This window comes from Opisthocomus hoazin, chromosome 1, assembly GCF_030867145.1.
Source record: "Opisthocomus hoazin isolate bOpiHoa1 chromosome 1, bOpiHoa1.hap1, whole genome shotgun sequence".
In the NCBI taxonomy this organism is placed as follows: domain Eukaryota; kingdom Metazoa; phylum Chordata; class Aves; order Opisthocomiformes; family Opisthocomidae; genus Opisthocomus; species Opisthocomus hoazin.
In genome coordinates, this window is record NC_134414.1 from 154582791 (window position 1) to 154603695 (window position 20905).

Below are 20905 nucleotides of genomic sequence, written 5' to 3' on the forward strand. Positions count from 1 at the left end.
ATTACTTGCTATGGATCCAGGCCAGTACGGTCAGGTGAAAAGCAGCACAGAGCAAGACTGAGTAATGAGAATTTCAGTTAAGCCTCAAAACAACATTAATAAAGGCAACATCTTAAAAAATATGTACATACATACATAATGTATATATGCATGGTTGAGATAGCTCTGCATTTCTGGTAATAACTGTGGTTACTGCACAGAGAACAGTAATTTGTCCAAACCAAACCATAAATAATTAAGGCCAGGATTTCGAAATCGGATCTGTGTGGGTGGATTTTTGCACCCCCGCGGATTCAGCGGCGGGATCAAAGATTAGGAAAGCCAGAAATACACTCAGAACCTGAACACTGCCCAAGTACGGCACCTGGCATTTCCAGTGCGGGGAAGGGGCTGTTTTCATTGCCTCCCTCCCACCCGCACGCCTGACAAACAAACGCTTCCCAAGCAGCAAAACACCATCTTCTCGTCCCACCCTCCCCACAGCACCCATTTCTTTGAGTTATGAGTTAGAGCTGGCTTTCTGAGCTTCCCTTCTCCTTGCTATTCTAATTAAAGTAAGTTTAGCTTAAATCCCTCTTACCAAGCGATATCTCAGGCGCTGATTTTTTTTTTTTTTTTGGACTTTCTAAAAAATACAGTGCTTATTTTTATTTCAGCTGTTCTGAAAGTCATTAGAGAAAAACTCCAGCCATTACTACTGGTGATGGTATGGAGCAGGGGCAGATCTGCTGGCTCCTGCTGAGGAAGTTGTTGACGGCTGTCACGCAAGAAGTCACTTGATGCTGACAACCGGACAATAACTGCCCACAGACTGAACTTCCACTTTTGGACAAAATTACTGAGAATGCTGTCAGGCTCAAGCCTATGAACAGAGCAGCTCTATTTGCCAAAGCTGATCAAAGGACAGACAAGGAGAGATCACAGAGCCCTGTTAATACCCTGGTATCCTCCGGAACACTTGCGATCGTCCCGTATTAAGTGATGCCAGCACATCTACGAGCTTTTAATACTGGTCATCAGGAGACACCGCAGACACCGTCCTGTCCTCCACAGATCTTCAGAGTTGCTGACTTGCTTTTTCTCTTCTAGAAATATGGAAAAAAACCCTACTGCTCTCTTCGACAAGTCTTGGTCACACGCTGTTTTTCCTCCTCCTCCGTATGTCTGGAAGACAGCGAGGGAGGTTTATGGCCAGCGGGCATTGACGTGGATGACACTGAGCTCAGTCCCTCTCAACTCCAACGTGCCTGTCAAATACCCTAACAGTAACTGGAAGATCAGGGAAGGCTATGAATGAAGGCCACACAGCTGCAACTCATCCTCACTAAAAATGAGGTGTACGTGTCATACTAATTTTTCTGCGTTTTTGGTGAATTCGTGTTTTCTCTTCATACAAGAGAATTTCTTACAGTTACATTTGGGAATTTTTACTTAAATCACCACCAGAATACAGCTCCCGTCCACATGTGATAAAAGGGACAATACTATGGCCAACATTTTGGGCATAATCAGCCTAGATTACGTCCCCCAGTTGCCTTAACTTGTGGGATAAATTCAAAGCTGATCAACAATCCAGCTGATTTCCATGGAAACAGGATTTCAACTCACGAATCAAAATCGCACGAGGGCCAAAAATGCCAAATACAGATTACAAAAATGTTTTTCCACATTGGGATTCTCAAAATAAAAGGCAAATAGTTAAGCAGAATAGGAATAATAAAATCACAAGGGACTCATTTTTCATCATCCACACTATCTTTGTTTTGTATAGTGCACATATACCTTGTATCTGCATGCTTACATTCTTTTAATATTTCATTAAATGCGCTAAACATCAACACATTTTCATGGTTTTAGTATCTGTAATAACTTAAAAGCAGAAAGTGGCTCTATGCAGAGAAGACACAGCAGCGTTGTGTTTAGTTCAGTGCCTTACCACAGGCCACCTCGGGATCTGGACTTAAACCTTTGCTGGTTTAGGGGAACGACCGAGCATGTTTTTACTGCGTTTCCCAGTGGAAACATTATCAATAGCATTCTCTGCTTCAGCATTATCACTTCTCTTCAATACCCACAAAAACCATACGATTATTCCTCTGGAACACATTTGGAGTGTATGATTTCTCTAAGCAAACAGGGCTCACGGTTACACTTTTGTCTCGGTAGTAACTGAGGCTCTTGCAATAAACGCTTGCCCTAAGATTGAACGTTGGCAGTGACAAAGCTCTGTAAGACTTCGGTTATTCCAGACTTTTCAGTATTTCACTGAAGGCGGTTTTACAGTCCTCTTTCAGTTTACATAATTTCTCACAATCTACAGAATAAAACTAAATCTGCAAATACCCAGTTCGGCTCCACAGATACAGAACAGCATGTGGTGTTTTGCACTACACCAGAACTGTTTAATTTGTTAACATCTTACTTACTGTCTAGGAAGGCCTTCTTCACATCACATCACTTGTAGAAATTTTACAACTGCTATAAAGACTGTGCAGTGTTAAGGACATGATACAGCTCAGATTTCAAATACATGAAAATAAGAGAAAAAGTTTAGCAACTTTGTTTTTCAACTCTCAAAATAATGAGAAAATTGAAGAGTAGCCAAAAAAAAAATAAATCAATAGCTTTAACTGAAATTACTGGGAGTCCTTCCACTCCATTCAATTAAAATTTTATCTGGCACATAGCTGGTGCTTTGCTCATTCATTTTTTCTTGCAAATATCTTTATTATTTGGTCAGATCTTTAAGATGGTTGAATATTTTTCCATTAACTTTTCAGTTTTATGTCCAATCTGCATTTCATATAAGCCACATGTACTGCAGATACACAGTGAAACCTAGCAGTATACTTCACAACTGTGGATTTATTCTGCTATGGTTTGTTCATTCTTTCTACATGTTCCTGGGTTTACGAAACCTTCAAATCACTACCCAAAATGAGACAGCAATGTTACATGAAACTTTTTAACTCAAGGAATCGGTGTTTCCTAAAGACAGCTTCTAATGAAAGTCAGTTTGGGGGTTTTTTACACCACCTTTACTGCTGCAATTATATTTAATCACTGTTAACAGTCAAGATTTGTAGCAGCTAGATGAAGTATTCTGTATTAGCTTCATAGCTGTATCTTTCTCAGACTTTTTAAAAAATGTTTTTCTTTCCCGTTAGAGCAGAGAGCTAGGGGATTGGAAACTTCCAGTGATTCTTCTGTAGACTGAACTGGTTTACCTGTGCCTGGTCATACAAGAAGACAACTCTAATTCTTACGGGACAAGAAAGAGAACAAACAAAACCGACATTACCTTTCTACACTAACCAGAGGCACGTATTCTCAGAAAGGAAACAGGACAGAAAACATTAGCTGCTGTTCCAAAACTCTACGGGCTTAAAAGAAAATAATTCAGGAAATTTGAGATGCAAATCTCTTCGAAGCTTTATGAAAAAGAAAGCTCATACATTTAGAGCTGAACTGGATAAATCCATCACTTGACTCAATACCCCAAAGAAAACGTAGCTCACAGTATATTAAGTTAATATAAAACAAACAAATGTACAGCTAATAAGTCTGAAAATTCAAACCGTAAGTTCCTGATTAGAAAAGCCACAAGTGACTTTCTAAGCAGAACTACCCAAACCACTACGCTGCGTCCCTTGGGACAATCAGTTTTCCTTCTCCTCTCCTTTGCCACTTTTGTACTGACGTATAAAAGTTTCGTTGTCTGGGGCCCAACCATCTTCAGGCAGCTTTGACCAGTCCCCCGACTAACGGAGAGATGATCATATGTGATGAAAGGACAAGGTTAACTCACAACTTCTGAGCTACTGTTAGTGTTTCAGGTACCACATTATCAACAACAACGCGAGAGGGCCCTATTCTTCTAAAATATAATTGGCTTTTCTTTAGAGAACGGTGTACAGAAACACAAAAATCGGGGGTGACATTCAGGTCATGCTCAGACAGATTAAGCTCCCAGTGTCTCTTTCAAACATTATCTTGCTACTCGTCCTCCTCTCTCTGAAACGCAGCCAGGTCACCACAACTTCCCTTTGACAGCTGCTGCCGCGCTTTTCACACAGACATTTGGTGACCAGCTAGTGGCTGCTAACCCAAAGTCACCTCAAGGCTGGCCTTCACCGCCTGCCCTCTCAGACCAGTTTGATTTCATATTCCTTCACACATGTTGAGCTCTAGAACAGCTTCATTTCCCCTTCTGCTAAGACAGAACTTGCCTTCACCTTGCCGAAGCCCTGTTGGTTTCCTTCTGCCTCCTCCCATCTCTGACTGAGGACGGAAGAGCTCACGAGGCGTCACCCAGACACACACACCACGCAGTCCCACTGCTCACTGCTGAATCATACTCTGATGACTCCACTCCTACCAGCCCCTAACGCTACCACTTCGCTTCCATGCGTTGCTGATGGTCCTCCCCTCCCAGCGGTGCCTTGCCATCGCTCGCCGCAGCAGTGCTGCCGGCCGGCTCCGCATCCCCACCGCCGTCCCAGGGGACGCCGAGCCATCCGCGAGCGCAGCGCAAATACAGTTGGTCCAATCAGTAGCTGAAAACATTTGCGGCGACCACTTTCTGCAGTGGACACGTGCTACAAGATGTCGAATTTCCTGAAGTCTTGCTGTAAATATCCTCCTGTACCTTGGAAATTTCAGAGTGTGGCCAGCAGGTCGAGGGAGGTTCTCCTTCCCCTCTACACTGCCCTGGTGAGGCCCCATCTGCAGTGCTGTGTCCAGTGCTGGGCTCCCCACTTCAAGAAAGATGAGGAGCTACTGGAGAGAGTCCAGCGGAGGGCTACGAGGATGAGGAGGGGACTGGAGCATCTCTCCTATGAGGAAAGGTTGAGGGAGCTGGGCTTGTTCAGCCTGGAGAAGAGAAGGCTGAGAGGGGACCTTAGAAATGCTTACAAATATCTGCAGGGTGGGGGTCAGGAGGACGGGGCCAGACTCTTTTCAGTGGTGCCCAGTGACAGGTCAAGGGGCAATGGGCACAAACTGAAGCAGAGGAAGTTCCAGCTGAACATGAGGAAGAACTTCTTCCCTCTGAGGGTGACGGAGCCCTGGCACAGGCTGCCCAGGGAGGCTGTGGAGCCTCCTTCTCTGGAGATATTCAAGCCCGCCTGGACAAGGTCCTGTGCAGCCTGCTCTGGGTGACCCTGCTTGGGCAGGGGCTTGGGCTGGGTGACCCCCAGAGGTCCCTTCCAACCCCGACCATTCTGTGATTCTGTGAACTCCAAGTGCAGCCGCTTTTTGACAACAGGGGCTGCACACAGCACCGAGATCTCAGTGAGGATCATTTCCACGTCCCTTCCAGCGTGTGTCCAGAGGAGCGTACCAGCCACCGCGCCATCCTCCCCAAGCCTGTCTCTGTCCCGCTTCACCCGATTCAGCCTGTGTTTTACAAGAGTGGCCGTCGTTTTGCTGCTTTCCCTGGACAGTTCAGCTGTTCTCGTTCTTTGGCTCATTCCTTTCGGGTTAGATGTCTTTTTCTCAGCAATTCCTCCTACAAACTGGAATCACATGTCCCACAAACGATCCTGTCTCTAATTAAGAGATCTTTTATGTCTCTAAAGTACATGTGCATGCCAGCATTCTCAGCAACACGATGCAAGCATCTATCTTCTCTGCTTCTTGCTTCTGGGATTTAGAGAAAACTATCCCTCTGCTACCTTGTGTATATTTTCCTCAAATATTTTCCTCAGCTGCTCCAGGGTTTGTGTATTCATTCCTGGCAATTTTATTTCACTCTTCCCTTCTGTCCTGCGAAAATGTAGAAAAGCTGTACCTTCATTTTGTCATTTTTATTTCTTTTGTCAGGTTCATACACAGACACAACTCTTCCACACACACACGAAATCTGCTCAGCCTGGAAGCTTTGCATTCCTAGTGGTCTGGTTCCTCGCAGGGGATTAATGTGCCCATTTCTAGGTGCTGTTAATCACTTTTTTTTCCCTCTCTGTGGGTGTCTCTCGGCCTGCCTGATGCTAACCACGTTTCTATGCACAGTATGCTAGGTGAACAACATGAGTGCTCCGTATGTTTGCAGCCACCTTTAACACGGGTAGTCGGAGAGCTTTACCACATATAAAACATGGGTATTTCAGTCTGGTACAGTGAGAATAAAATCTCCAGTTTTTCAAACTGCCAAACTCTGCTCCTCTTTCCAAGTTCCAGTCGGGCTGCCACAGCCACAGCGACAGGAGGTTGCTCTCACAAGCTTGGCAGACACCTCCCAACTTTCTGAAGTATTCTCCCTCACGCCCAAGTGAAGTATTACGTTCCTCTTCCTAGACTTTTAACAGCCACGTTTAAGAAAACAACAACATTCTCTAACAGAGAGTTTCCTAAGAAGTGTCAGCGTCAGTCAGCCCCAACTGCAGACCAACTGCAGATAAACAATTCTTACTTGAAAATTTCTGGGAGCATTGCTTGAACCTAAAAAACCCCCTAGCAGAATGATTTTTCTCTTTTGCAGCACAGCTCCTCAGCTCTGTAGCAGACACAACCCGTCTCCCCTCTAATTCATGCCTCTAAGAGCTTCTCGGCTCCACAAGCTGAAGGGAAATCATGTTTTAATCAAGCACAAAGCTCTGACAAATAATCACTCTGGGAAGACGCTAAAACCTCAGTCCCTCCCACTGGGCTGAGCTGCTCTGCGGGTGCAGAGCGCCCGGCTGCCTTCACAGAATCACAGAATGGTCGGGGTTGGCAGGGACCTCTGTGGGTCACCCAGCCCAACCCCCTGCCCAAGCAGGGTCACCCAGAGCAGGCTGCACAGCACTGCATCCAGGTAGGTCTGGAATATCTCCAGAGAAGGAGACTCCACAGCCTCCCTAGGCAGCCTGGGCCAGGGCTCCGTCACCCTCAGAGGCAAGAAGTTCTTCCTCGGGTTCAGCTGGAGCTTCCTCTGCTTCAGTTTGTGCCCATTGCCCCTTGTCCTGTCGCTGGGCACCACTGAACAGAGCCTGGCCCCGTCCTCCTGACACCCACCCTGCAGATATCTATAAGCATTTCTAAGGTCCCCTCTCAGCCTTCTCTTCTCCAGGCTGAACAAGCCCAGCTCCCTCAGCCTCTCCTCGTAGGAGAGACGTTCCAGTCCCCTCACCATCCTTGTAGCCCTCCGCTGGACTCTCCTCCTTGGGCTGAGGAGCTCCACCGAGTCCCCCCGTGGGTGCTCCCACCTGAGGCACGGCGTCAAACCGCTCCCCGACCCTCGGCTCCCAGGGGGAGGTGGCCATTAACATTGGTGTGATGGCCAGCACTTCCAAACGGGTCACACACAACCACCCCCCGAGGGGCTGACGCAGCAGAACAGACACAGCACCCGCAGGTCAAACACACGAGCTGAGCAACGCAACGCTTCAGAGAAGTAAAAACCTCGTTTAACGTTCTCCAGGACAGTAAGTGAAAACACTGCAAACAAAGACCTGAGAATTGAAATTGTTCTGTGAGGTTACCGTGCACTTGATTTGCCTTGGCCATAGAGAAATATCATCAAGCCACGCCGTCAAACGAACGCGTCGCATTCAACTGGTCTTCTCTCTGGAGAACAAGGGTGATGGAACTCCATCGCCCGTGGCCCTCTTGGGAGCGTACGTGACAGCGTATTTTAAGGGCTAAGATTGGGGATCGGTGCAGGCCTTTCCTTTTGCAAATGTGATTTTAAAGCTCAGTGCAATTGTTGCTAAAAATAAGATCGCAGAAGGGTTCCGGTCTTGCATTTTAATGAACTGCAGGTTCAACTGTTTGAGGAATTAAAATTGCATTGATGAGACCGGATCAAAGACAAACGAAAATACAGATATTTCCTCTTGAGGGCAAAAATTTTAGGAAGGTCATACTTTTTCAAGCAGCCTTTACTGTGGCTTCAAGGCAGAGAAATCTGATAGTCAGATTTATCATCCAAAAAAAAACCAAAAAAAGAAGCGGACATATGAAAACTCCAGTGTCAGAAAACGCGCAAAGAACATCAAACGCAGCGGTTCCTACTACCAAGTGCAACGTACGAGAAGTCTCGCTTTGTTTTAGAAATTAGCTGCAACCCAGACAACAGAAGGGCATTAGTAACAGCTACAACCTCAGGCAGTAAACCTCCTGCAAAACTTCAGAGGCACCACCATTTTTAATTCCTTGCCAACGTACACACTTGTCATGATTGTCGGGATGCCAACCATTTCACGACAGAATCCAAACAGCAAGACTTTATAATCCAGGGAATACTCAGAGCCAACTTCTGTCAGTCCCAGTGCCTCATTCCGGAGTCTGAGAATGACATATCGCACAGCTGTTACAATTAAAGCTCATATACGCTTAAAATTATTTATTCTTGCATGCTTTTTTTAATAAATAATTATTTATTGTGGCCAGTTTACAACATCTGAATCTTTATACTATTCTCCTACAATCAGAATTTGTAGTCAGGGCAGTAGTGCTGCGTGAACCTACGAATTTAGAGCGGTCTGTGCGCCCGTGACCACAGCAGTGCCACATTTACATTAGGAATAACGTGCCCTTAAATTTGCTTTTCAACACCAGCGTGCACTCTGGAGTTTTCATGTAGCAGAAGCAGTTCTCTCCCATAAAAAAGGGCTTGTTTTCAGAAAAACCAACAAAATATAAGAATCGTATCCTGACTATCACGTGCTTAGATTTAATCAAAGAATACCAGATATACCTGTCAAAGGGCTCCAATACCTTCAACATACCACCTCCTCCTACTCTGCTACCAGTCTCAAGAATTGCTACAGCTCCCCGACAGGCACATCAGGCTGGAACTGTCAAAAGTCTTCAAAAACATGAGACGAGAGACAACCACCTCAGAACTGGTAGGGTTTTACCCAGCTGCTAAATCTGATTTCTGCAGAGCATACTCAAAACGTCCCTCCTCTCAGGCCACCTGAAGAGAGATACTCTTCTCCACTCAAGGTCCAAAGTCAAGGAAAAAATTATGGACTGGCCTCTGAGCAGTTCTTCTGGGCCAGACTGTCTGAAGTAAGTGTCAGTGCTAGGCACCAACTGGTAATGAGAGCAAAGACACGTCTCTGTGGCCATGTCAGAGGCTGTCTGGACACTACAGCCACCCTTCGAGCTGCTCTGAGTGCCAAGGGGCTAGCCAAGAGCACTGTTGTAGACCTGGAGGAAGCAATGAAATTCAACGGTGAGTTTAAAACCAGCTTTCACAGTTCACCTGATCTGTGTTCTGCAGCAATAACACCAACGCTGGGATCTGGTTTCATACCCGTTCACAGGAAAGAAAACCTGCCGTACCGCTGAGCGTGCCTATAAACAGCTGGGCCACGGGCAGAGAAAACCTCAGGAGCCGTTAAGAATCCTTCCGACAAGAGGATTAACAAGCTGTTAATGAAAGTTGTGCAGTGCATTCAACTGGATGTACCCGAGGCCAGTTCAGCACTAACGCAATACTACGTCTCCAGTACACCGAGGGAGAGTAGGAGCCACTCTGAGGTACAAGGCAGCGTGCCCTACAGTGTGCCACATACCCAACAGAAGAATTCCCCTCCACAGAGCTAAGTCCGGAATGATTGTATTTAAAATTGTGGCTACTTCTTAGGGGAGAAAACAGCAGGTGCCTTCCAGATCCATTTATTGATTCTCTCAGGGGTGTTTAATTTACTAAAATGCTTCTCAAATCCATTTCCCTGAAAGTACCAAAACCACACAGAGGCCCAAAGACTGAGTAACGTAATGTCTGATACAATAAAAAAAACAGAATTGTATTAACAGATTCATCTGTCGCTGATGAACTGCAATGTCATGCTAACACTTCAAATGAGAATACTGGCACCTTTTTCACATCCCCTTTCTACTTCGATTTTGAGCACTCTCTGTAAAGAAATAAATACACAAACACATATGCATGAAAAAGAAATACGAGGATGTTAACAAATTATGATACTTCCTAAAAAGAGATAACCGACTTCCAGTTTTTAATCAGCTTTTTTAGCAGAGACAATTTAAAAAAATAAAAAAATACTTGCAACAAGAGTTAATCTGCCATCCTGCTATTTCAAGACCTGCTCCAACAGGAATAAGCTGAAATACAGATGTGCTAATTTAGAATTAACATGGATGTCCATGGTGAAAGAGCTTTAGGTCCCAATGACCCTATGCTTCGGATTTATACAGCTCTGCTTCCAGTAGCTGGCTGAGGATGCTTTGCCATCAATTGCATACACAGGTACAAAACATTATTAGCAATCACCTGAGTAATTTGATCTCCAGCATGGCATCTGCCAGGAATAGCCACACGTTGCTAAGGCTCTTCTGAACTGCAGTGATTAGGCTGCTAGTGTAAATAAAAACACAAAGCTTAAACACCAAAACTCTTCAAAATTCAGCACTGAATAACGTATCTGGAGTATATGACGATGTTCCTTTATCTCCTTCAAAGTCAACATTTTTAGTAAAATCTCACTGATAATGTTTAATTTTGATTTTCCACTTGTATATATTTAATACCTTTTTAATAACTAAGCCATTCTTATTTCTGACAGTGAAATGAAGAAAATTCTATTAGAAAGACTAATTCCTTACGCATTTTGCAAAGGAAGAACACAGAAGACACTTTTGCATGCGCCAGAGGCGTCCCGAATTTTCCTGTTAAAAGCAGCACACCTAGTCAATTTAACAGGCACTGGTTCCAGTCCCAAGCAATACGGGGGTGCGGGTCACCTCCCGTGACTTCAACAGGACGTGGGGTGCCCAGGAGTGGACACTCACCACACCTGACCGACAGGACACAGGCACCTGCAGAAAGAACCCTTCGATCCAGAACAGGTTTTTTAGTAGGTGGGAAAAATCACCCATCTCATTTTATCCCCTACAGAGAAATGATGCTTCTAGTGCTTAAACATAGAAACTATCATCGCATTTCGTATCTATCTGTCTCAGCTTTTCCTTTAGCTGGGCATGTGGCTTCCAGTGATGACAGTTCATATCTGCTAATCACTGTTTGTTTAAAAATTCAGTTTCATTGATTACCAATACAAGCAGGTTACTGGAAGTACTCAAGTAATATTACGAGACTATGAAAATATTTGGTAACCTGTTTGGTAATTTGTAAAAATATAACCTTTCCGGAAAATAAAGACTATGACTTATGCCAAAATAATAGATCATGACTTACCCAAAATACTTTAAAGTAACATTACTGCCTTTCTACCTTTCTCCTGGTTACCCAGGGAATTTAATTATCTTCTTATGCTATTCCTTGCAAGTTCCTTTTGTTCCTTAAATCTTCAAATTTCTTTGTTCAATGTTAGCTAGAGCTGAGCCACTTTTTCTTACAGGACCTCTTGCACAGGAATTATGTACAGAGAAAAGAGCTCCATTCTGAAGACCACTGCCATATTTCTTTTAAGCCTGTAGACACTTTCTAGAACATATCAGGAAAAGGTTTGAATCGTAAGGAACATCTACTCATCTCACAATCACTTTTCAGCTGGAGATTCAATCAGCCAACGAGTATATGACCAAAGATTTGTATTTCGAGGACTGAACAGCAAAGATTGCAGTTAAAGCAAAAGTCCTCAAAATTTATAAAGCGCCAAAGGTAAGACTGCCCTCTTCTCAGCAAAAGCTAACTGTTTTGACTGGGGTTGACCTATCACTGTAAATCTGAACAATAAGCTCAGCACTGAAAGTTCATCCCAAATATTTTAAGTTTGGCAATATTCTAAGGAACTGATAACAATGCAAACATGAGGCAACCAGCTTCTGCTACTGGTAACTTGCCCTGTTTACTACTATCATTTTAGTTCGATGGAGAAAGTCAATACCTTTCCAGTGCATTAACTAACCTGAGGATATGTCTTAATCTTTATGTGACATACTGTAGTTCTATTCCAGCACATTCCTTCTCTGATCATTTCCTGTGGACTGGAAAGAAATCCAGACTTGAAAGGCTTGCAAGAGCAATTTAATATTGGAGCAACTGCACTGTCCATTTTCTGTGCTCATTTCTCACCAGTCAAGTTAAGACGTCTTGTGAACAAGGGAATCTGCTTTTCACAGGTGAGTCTAAAGCTTTTGGTAGGAAAAGTCCAAATTATTCAATTTCTTGTGGAATTACAAAGAAAACTGCAGCTGAGAAAAAAAAAAGCCCACCACAATCAAACCTCTTTCTTCATCTGAACACATGCAAATTAACTTTCCAGAAATGTAACAAGCACTGGGCCAGCCTTTCACCTCTGCTGGTTTGAGGACTTGAGAACACCGTGCTCCCTGGGCCAGAAACTGAGAAATTAGAAATACGCAAACTTAATTTGAATCTGTGCTTGCATCTGTTTCAAAAGGCCTGAATTCTCACTTTGCAACAAGACAAGGCCAGATTCACTGATTTATCTGGAGCAATGCAGCATCAGCTGAGAGAGTCAACCGCACATACCCAGGACAGGAGGAGCATGGGAGAACGGTTTCTCCACCCTCTGAGAGTATCCAGAGCAAGCGTATTTGAAGGAAGGTTTATTGGGCATTACAAGACTTTTAAGGTATGTTCCAAAAAAATCCTCCTATGAATACATAAGTGGGAACCAACAGAATGAGAAAACAGGAAGAGTATTGAATGTTAGTTAGCCCAAGATACAAAGCTTAGTTTTTCCAAAATAAACTGTATTATTACTGAGAAAGTTGTGAAACAACATAGCAATGAAAAGAAAGGGCAGTATTTATTGTATATATTGAAGATGTTCTGACTACAAATTTATTTTCATTAACTATTTGTGACAACATCATTGGGCACTAGCAGATTTTATTGTTAGATAGGTTTCTTCCTCAAAAAATGAACTTCAACCTAACCTTAACAAGACTTTATACATTAGAGTTCCTGGAATAGACTCCTTCCTTAAAAATACATGAGGATCAAGTTTTAGAAGATTTTAATTTGGTCTCTGATCTTGCAATTTATTCTGAGGTCTAGACTAAAGAGATCTATCTATTACTACACTTACGTACATCACAGGTAGCAATAATAACTCACTATTTTCTTAGTAAGAACAACGACCTCCTAGCGAGACTGATTTTTCCTCTCCATTTTTTATAAGAACATTCTTACAGTGAGCTATTTATGTTTTAAATTCAGTGTAAAATATATGGACACCCAAATCTCAGCTTTTTAACACCACTGGCATATAATTAAAGACATAAACCGAGACAAAAATCAGCAAACTGGTAACATTTCATCAATGGAACTCATGAATCTATGTAATTAATTTAAGGCCTTGAAACTCATAACCCCCCCAGTACCTTTCCAGTAGGTAAGCACAGCCCCAAACAAATGTCTGTAGTTGTTGCAGAGATAAATGGGCTTCACAGCCAACAAACAGACGCTCTTTTGGATGAAGCTGTGAGAGGAATCAAACCATAGACTCAAAGCTCCCTCAGAGAAACTGGTAACTCTTCCTTACGCACCAGTGACCCTCCAGGACTGGTATTTCAGCTGATCTCAGCTCTCTCAGGACTGACACAAAACATGCACAACCCGCTAAAGGTCCATCACATATAGAGCTCTGCCCTCAGGCACGGTCATTCCAAGACACTTTATGTATTTACGCACGCGTACGCAAGAACACACTTCTATTCACAGAATCACAGAATAGTAGGGGTTGGAAGGGACCTCTGGGGGTCACCCAGCCCAACCCCCTGCCGAAGCAGGGTCACCCAGAGCAGGCTGCACAGGACCTTGTCCAGGCAGGTCTGGAATATCTCCAGAGAAGGAGACTCCACAGCCTCCCTGGGCAGCCTGGGCCAGGGCTCCGTCACCCTCAGAGGGAAGAAGTTCTTCCTCATGTCCAGCTGGAGCTTCCTCTGCTTCAGTTTGTGCCCATTGCCCCTTGTCCTGTCGCTGGGCACCACTGAAAAGAGCTTGGCCCCATCCTCCTGACACCCACCCTTCAGATATTTATAAGCATTTATAAGGTCCCCTCGCACCCTTCTCTTCTCCAGGCTGAACAAGCCCAGCTCCCTCAGCCTCTCCTCGTAGGGGAGATGTTCCAGTCCCCTCATCATCCTCGTAGCCCTCCACTGGACTCTCTCCAGTAGCTCCTCATCTTTCTTGAACTGGGGAGCCCAGAACTGGACACAGTACTCTAGATGAGGCCTCACCAGGGCAGTGTAGAGGGGAAGGAGAACCTCCCTCGTCCTGCTGGCCACACTCTTCTTGATGCACCCCAGGATCTCATTGGCTTTCTTGGCAGCCAGGGCACACTGCTGGCTCATGGTACAACCTGTCGTCCACCAGGACGCCCAGGTCCCTCTCCGCAGAGCTGCTCTCCAGCAGGTCCACCCCAAGCCTGTACTGGTGCATGAGGTTGTTCCTCCCCAGGTGCAGGACCCTGCATTTGGCTTTGCTGAACCTCATCAGGTTCACCTACATATATGCTTGCTACGCAAAACAAAAAATTACCATCCTACACCAGGGTTCCTATTCAGCTTTGATTTAATCCACAGTTGGACCATGCAGGCTAAAGATCCGTGCAATGGATTCATCAGCAAAACGGTATTTTACACTGGCCATTTCTAGGAACGAGACACTGACATAATGGTTATGGTAAGTCTTTGCACGCTTTCCTTACTGTCTCTGGAGGTCTGGGGCATGCACAGAACGTGGTACCAGTGTAGAGCTCACATTTTTACCCACAGCATTTGGAATGATAACAAAAAAAAAAAAAATAGTATGCATGCTTTTCCTTTATTGCAGATACACAGACAATAGGAGGATAGGGGATAACCAGATTTAAAAAAAAAAAAATCTGCATGCTATTGATTCTCCCACTCTTATTGCCGACTGCTATGTATTCTACCACATATATTCTCTTTGATGTTAACGAGAAAGATGAGCTGCAAAGGCTGCAAGAAAGCTTATGTCCGTTACTGTCTTAATTATAAACTTGTCTGACTATAAATAAGTGAAAAGTAAGTTGTTTGTATGCCCTGGCCAAACTCCGAAGGCTATAAAGTGAGCACTCCATTATTCATCCTAAGAAGCATTTCACATCGCCATGAATGTAAGCACCTGCAGTATTAAGAACCGCACCCAACAGACGTTTAGATAACAAGGTGTTTGGCAGGAATTTAGTTACACGTATGACCTGAAACAGAAGCAGGAGAAAAAGATTCATGTATACCAGAAAGTAATGATACCCCTTGGAAAATGCTCTTTGTATGAAATACTACAACTGCAGTCACTGAGAAGGTATCCTGATGACACCCCAACTACCTGTACTAAATTGATATAGCATTAAGAAAATAAACTGGAAGAATTTCATTCACCAAATGTAAGATAATGGATACCACTACTGAATACAAAACAAAAACACTGAGAACAAGGCAACAACATTAACAATACACGCTGCAAATCTTTCAGCTCTTTCTCAGGAGCTAAGCAAGCCAAAACACATTGTAATACTCAACGATTCACACTCTACATACTTGCACTTAAACTTTTTTTTTCATAGTTAAACATTTATGTACTTTGACGTATATTATCAAAAAAATATAACATTTGCTTTCATTTTTGAATTGTAAACAATTTCTTCAAATATATATCTATTTAATCCTGGGAGTAAACTTGGGCTTATTGTTGTTTCTGTTCTCATTCTTTGAGCAAATATTGCATAGAAATTTTCTTACGCGGAATTGCTCCTATAGCCATTTCAGCACAGAGGTCAAGGCACAAACAGCGTCTTCTTCTCTGCCCTGGAGTCACACCTCCACGCTTCCTATCAGCTTCTACTTTACAACTACGTAGTGTGTTCTTTTTTTTTTTCAATCTTACCCCAAGTTTCAGAAGCACATTCTAGGAATCCTGCAGACAAAGTCACCGAAGACTTCTATGCGGCTGCTTTCATCCTGTGCTTTGAATGATGGTTCAGACGAGGAAGAGCCTTCTCAGTGTTCAACAGTAATTCTTCTGCTGTAAAATTCAGAGTCCTTACCGGGAGACTACATCCAGGCTGATACACTGAAAAAATAATTTAAAAAAAAGAGAAAATCTTTCACCATGCATAAACATGTAAATACGTATCAACTGAAGCAGCAAATGCCTGTAACGGTTTTCTTTTTTCTGCTTTTGTAACTCTTGGGCAGGGTCCTAAATACCAGCCGTAAAAGAAAGGATGCCTGAACGCTGCATTCAGATGGCAAACACACCAAGAGGTATGTATGGAAGCGTCAGTCTGAAAATCAAAGTTTTACAGAAACGTCCATTTTTTAAAACTGGGTCCTGTATGGGAGCGTGGGCAGGGAAGAAGGAGACGTTTTTAGTGCACGCATTTTAATTTTGCTGGGACAGCAATTCTGAAACAACTCCCCACACAACAATTTCATTCTTTTTGCCTCCTTTTTATCGGCACGTTGCTACACACTCCTCTTCCTCCACCCAGGAGCTCCGCGACCGCCCTGCACAGAACGACTCTTTCTCAGGCGACGGCACCGCGCCGTGCGGCAAACGCCGCGGCCCCAGCGGCGCACACGCCTGCTTCCAGCCGCTGCCTGTCCAGCGAGACAGCAGCTCTCTGCGTGGCGAAGCGGGACAGCAGCGCTGGTTGGAACCGTTCGCCGCCCGCGTGTCAGCGACGCGCAAAGGACGGACATCTGCTTTTTGACTCGCAAGTCACGTCGTCTGCAAAATAACAGGGTAAACCTGATCTGATGAATCGGCCACTGCAGGACTAACATCGACACTTTCTCAAACTTCTTGCAGATTATTTACTGCAAAGCTTTTCTAGGATGAAGAGTAACCGTGTTACAGACAGCGGCAGCACCTCACTTTGTAACTGCACAGCCTGTAAATTCACCCTGGAGCTTTCCTACAGGCACTGTGCAGCCTTTGGGAAGCCACAGGCATCGCAAGCCTAAATCTACGACAAACCTAACGAACGGCTGAAGAATTCTCCTGCTTTTTAACTAGAGAAGGGCCTCGTCCACCAAGCTCATGCCTCGGTAAAAATCCACTCGGCAGCTTGTGAGACAGCGGCCAAGCCTGGGACGCAGCGAGAGGCTCCTCCCATCGGCAGCGTGTGTGTGGCAACCGGGCGGCCCAGACCTCGCAGAGACAGGGACTCCTGCCGCCCCGCGCACACAGATGCTGGCGCACAGCTCAAAGACTCCTCCAGCAGTATCTGAGTATCCTGACAATTCACTCTTCAGTGGTTATTAGGGCGCAAGATTTACCTTTAAAACTGTCCCAGACAGGTTAAATATGTAAATAAAACCCCACGTCGATTTAATAAAATTAATTGTATATTTATATTTAAATATAATAAAATTAAATCTATGAAATATTAAATTTAACTGTACCCATGCAGAATACACAAACTTACAATTTTCTATGCATGCTGTTGTACTCAGCAAGCAATTTATATAGTGGCAGGGCGATTAATTTCCATCCATGCTTCGAAATGCATGTCTTAGAGCATTAATGTATACTTTAATTACTGCGCCAAGCAGATGAGCACATAATAGCAGCTATCATTTTAGAACTTCACAGACACAGTACACATTGGAAAAAACCCTTCTTAGATGAACATTTGCTTTACAAAAGCAACAGACTCTTGATCTTATCAATGTTGCTTAATTTTAAAATCAAATCACAAATTTCCTGATATTCAGTATTGTTCTTAAAGCCTCGGCTCTTGCAGTCATGCAATTACAAGACACTTCACAATTTTTAAGACTATCTCTAACCCTCGTGTTTTATGCTGAAAATGTGTCTCTCCACAGCACAGAAACCACACAGCAAAGTAAAAGAAACTCTACAGTATTTTAACATTTTCTAGCATTTAAACTCTGTCATGATTTTCGAATCCAGGCCAGTATTTTTCTAAATTAATACCTGAAATTAGTAACGCCACGCTATTAACCCAGGAATCTGCTGTGAAGGCCGAGGCCAGGCCAGCCAACAGCATCAGCTCCTGGCAGTGCTTCTAGCTGACGGTCAGCAACAACACCCGTAACACCTTCGACGAGCTTGGAGGGAGCTGTATGGCTCACGTGTGGCCACCCGGCCTGTCCTGGCTACACCCATCACGTGGACCTGCATGGGACAGCCCCAGCAACGGCCAGACTGGCCTCCCAAGTCACTCCCCAGCTTGCAACATCGATACATGGAGGAGGAGGACCCCCAAGACGGTCAGGGGGCTGGGGCATCAGCTCTGTGAGAAGAGGCTGCTTCGGTGACAGCCTTTCCATACCTCAGGGGAGGTTACTGAGAAGTCAGAGTCAGGTTGTTCACAGCGTGGTGTGATTGAAGAACAAGAAACAACAGACAGAAGTTGAAATACGAGAGGTTCAGGCCAGAAATAAGGCGAAACTCTTCTGCCATGAGGCCAGTGAAGCAATGGAAGAGGCTGCACAGGGAGGCTCTGCACTCTCCATGCTTGGAGGCTTTCACAACCCAACAGATGAAACCCTGAGCAACCTGGTCTGATGTCACAGCTGAGCCTGCTTTGGGCAGCAGGTTGGTCTAGACACGTGCTGAGGTCCCTTCCAACCTGAAGGACGAGACTTGATGTAAGGAAGAAATTTTTTACCGTAAGGGTGGTGAAACGCTGGAACAGGTTGTCCAGAGAGGCAGTGGAGGCCCCATCCCTGGAAACATTCAAGGCCAGGTTGGATGGAGCTCTGAGCAACCTGGTCTAGTGGAAGATGTCCCTGCTCGCTGCAGGGGGGTTGGGCGAGATGACCTTTAAAGGTCCCTTCCAACCCAAAGCATTCTATGATCCTATGACCATTCTGTCTTGCCGATCATTACTGCCCAACTGGCACGTTTTCTGCAGCCAGTCTCTTCTCAGCAGATTTTTTTTTTTGCTCTGTTCACTCCTTAGAGCCCTTACTCTGACACCCTTCAGGCCCTGAAAAGGTGTCTTATCTGACACAAGTGCGTTTTTTTCTTTAAGAACCAACTATTCTTTCAGGCACTTGAATCCCAAAGTATTTTAGCAAATACTTTGAAATCCATGAGCTGATTCTGGACTGTAATTGTTACTAATGAGTAACCCTCCCACAGTACGGAGAAGGAATGAAATATCCGTAAAAATTTTTCCTCATCGTGAACAAAATCCAACTTAGTCCAGGCCATTTTTCCCTTATCTTTTCAAGAAATATAACCCCATACCTGACCTTGACATATCCTTTCTCATGGGGGTCAAATCAGCTGCTAAAACTGCTGGTATAAATATATTTCAGTTATTTATTTTTTTCCTGCACATGTGCTACATTTTCAGCTCCCAAAGCATACTGCTGAGATCAAGAACAGCCCTGTGCAGGCAGGCAGCTTCCACACGTAGCAGAAAAATCAAAGCAGATGCACAGCAAGACCCATGAGATAGATCTCCACACCTGTTTTTATGACTACTATAACACAGTGCATTAAAACATAAGACAACATATACAAAGGAACTGGGAAGCAAGTGTTGAGCTACCTAGAACTTCAACCATCTGGCGTCTCAAAATGCTCGTTTGGCTCTTACATGAGGTCCTGGGTACGTCTTGGTATACAGAGTTTATTATTCAAGTCTAAAAATAGTGCCGAGTTACTAGGAGTAGTAAGTAAGTAGTACAGTTACAACAGGCCACCCCACAGTACTTCTAAACACAGTCAGCACAAATCTGCTATACTTTTATTAGAATGCCACCTTCCTAAAACAACCAGTTTTCATCAGTTCCTGGAGAGCTTTTGCTTCATTTCTTTTTCTTGTCCAGCTGTGCCTTAACTGCATTTTGCTAACGTACATAATTTTCCCTGAGAAAAGATCAAGTGGACAAATCAGGTTCCCACTTCTGGCATCGAGATGTTACTGAGCTCCATAAGCTATTGAGGAGTTCCAAAACATGGCAAACAAGTCCCCCAAGGCTCACTTAGGAAAAAAATATAAAAACACAGGTCTAAGCTTGCCAGAGTGTCTGCCTCTTACATTCACAGCACCCTGTCTCAGAAGAGGGGAAAAGAAAAAAAGAAAAAAAAAAAATCTTTATTATGTATGAGGTACAGACCATCTGTGGCGGGCTCCGAGAGCCAACGTGAAAGAAGGGGGGGGGAGGGCAGCGTTCCCAGCTGCATTCGCAGTCAGCGAAGAGCCTGAGACTCAGGAGCTGTTTGTGAGCAGGAAAGAGGTGGTGGGTTAGGATCAGGCAGGATGGACACGACCTGTCGTTGCAAAGGGTGGCAAAAACCGCTGTTACGTATCTAGTGTGTGTAGGGGCTACACGGAGAAGATCAACAACAACAAACAAAGTATGGTGAAAACAAGAAGGTCAGCCCAGAAAAAACAGTTTTCCAGAAGAGCTCTCTCCCTGTCACTGTGGTGGAAGGACTACACAGAAGGTATGAAGGGATGGTAATATTATTATTACTCTGGTTGTAATATGGACCACTGAACTCCTCGTGACATGGGAAGTAAGAACAGCAATGGCAGTAAACTGGTAGTAACAAAAAATTCGGGGAGGCTTTCTTTTTTACTCTTTCTTTTAAAGAATTTAACACAACTTTCCAGGTTAGTCTCATACATTTTCTTAATTCTCTCGACACCTCTTTTCACTACTGCCACTAGACACATCCATATTGGTTATTTACTATTACGCATACCATACACCTCAGTAATGTTTCATTTCTGAAAAGGAAAAAATAACCTCGTTTTTAATTTTAACCACTGAAACTTGAGTTACATTTAACCCTCCCACCAAAAAAATAACCCCTTGAGACCATTTTCTAACTTCTGGTAGCTTGTTACGCATGTAGGTGTTTGCAGTTCAATAAACAGGAGACAGCTACATTAGCTACAAATGACCTGCGACTAGGTAAATATAAGCAAACCTTTCCAAGTGACTGCTGCTGATTCTCTCAGGAAGCGAATCTATTTACATCTCTGTTCAGGCCAAGATC

General features: G+C 44.1%; 1 long non-coding RNA gene across 1 annotated transcript in view; it reads right to left on the reverse strand.

Moving 5' to 3' along the window:
* Positions 1-20905, reverse strand: part of LOC142364086 (uncharacterized) — a 103784-nt gene that overhangs the window by 67436 nt on the left and 15443 nt on the right. Inside the window, exon 2 of the long non-coding RNA XR_012766139.1 lies at positions 15800-15985. This is a non-coding gene — a long non-coding RNA (uncharacterized LOC142364086). The remainder of the gene's footprint in view (positions 1-15799; positions 15986-20905) is intronic.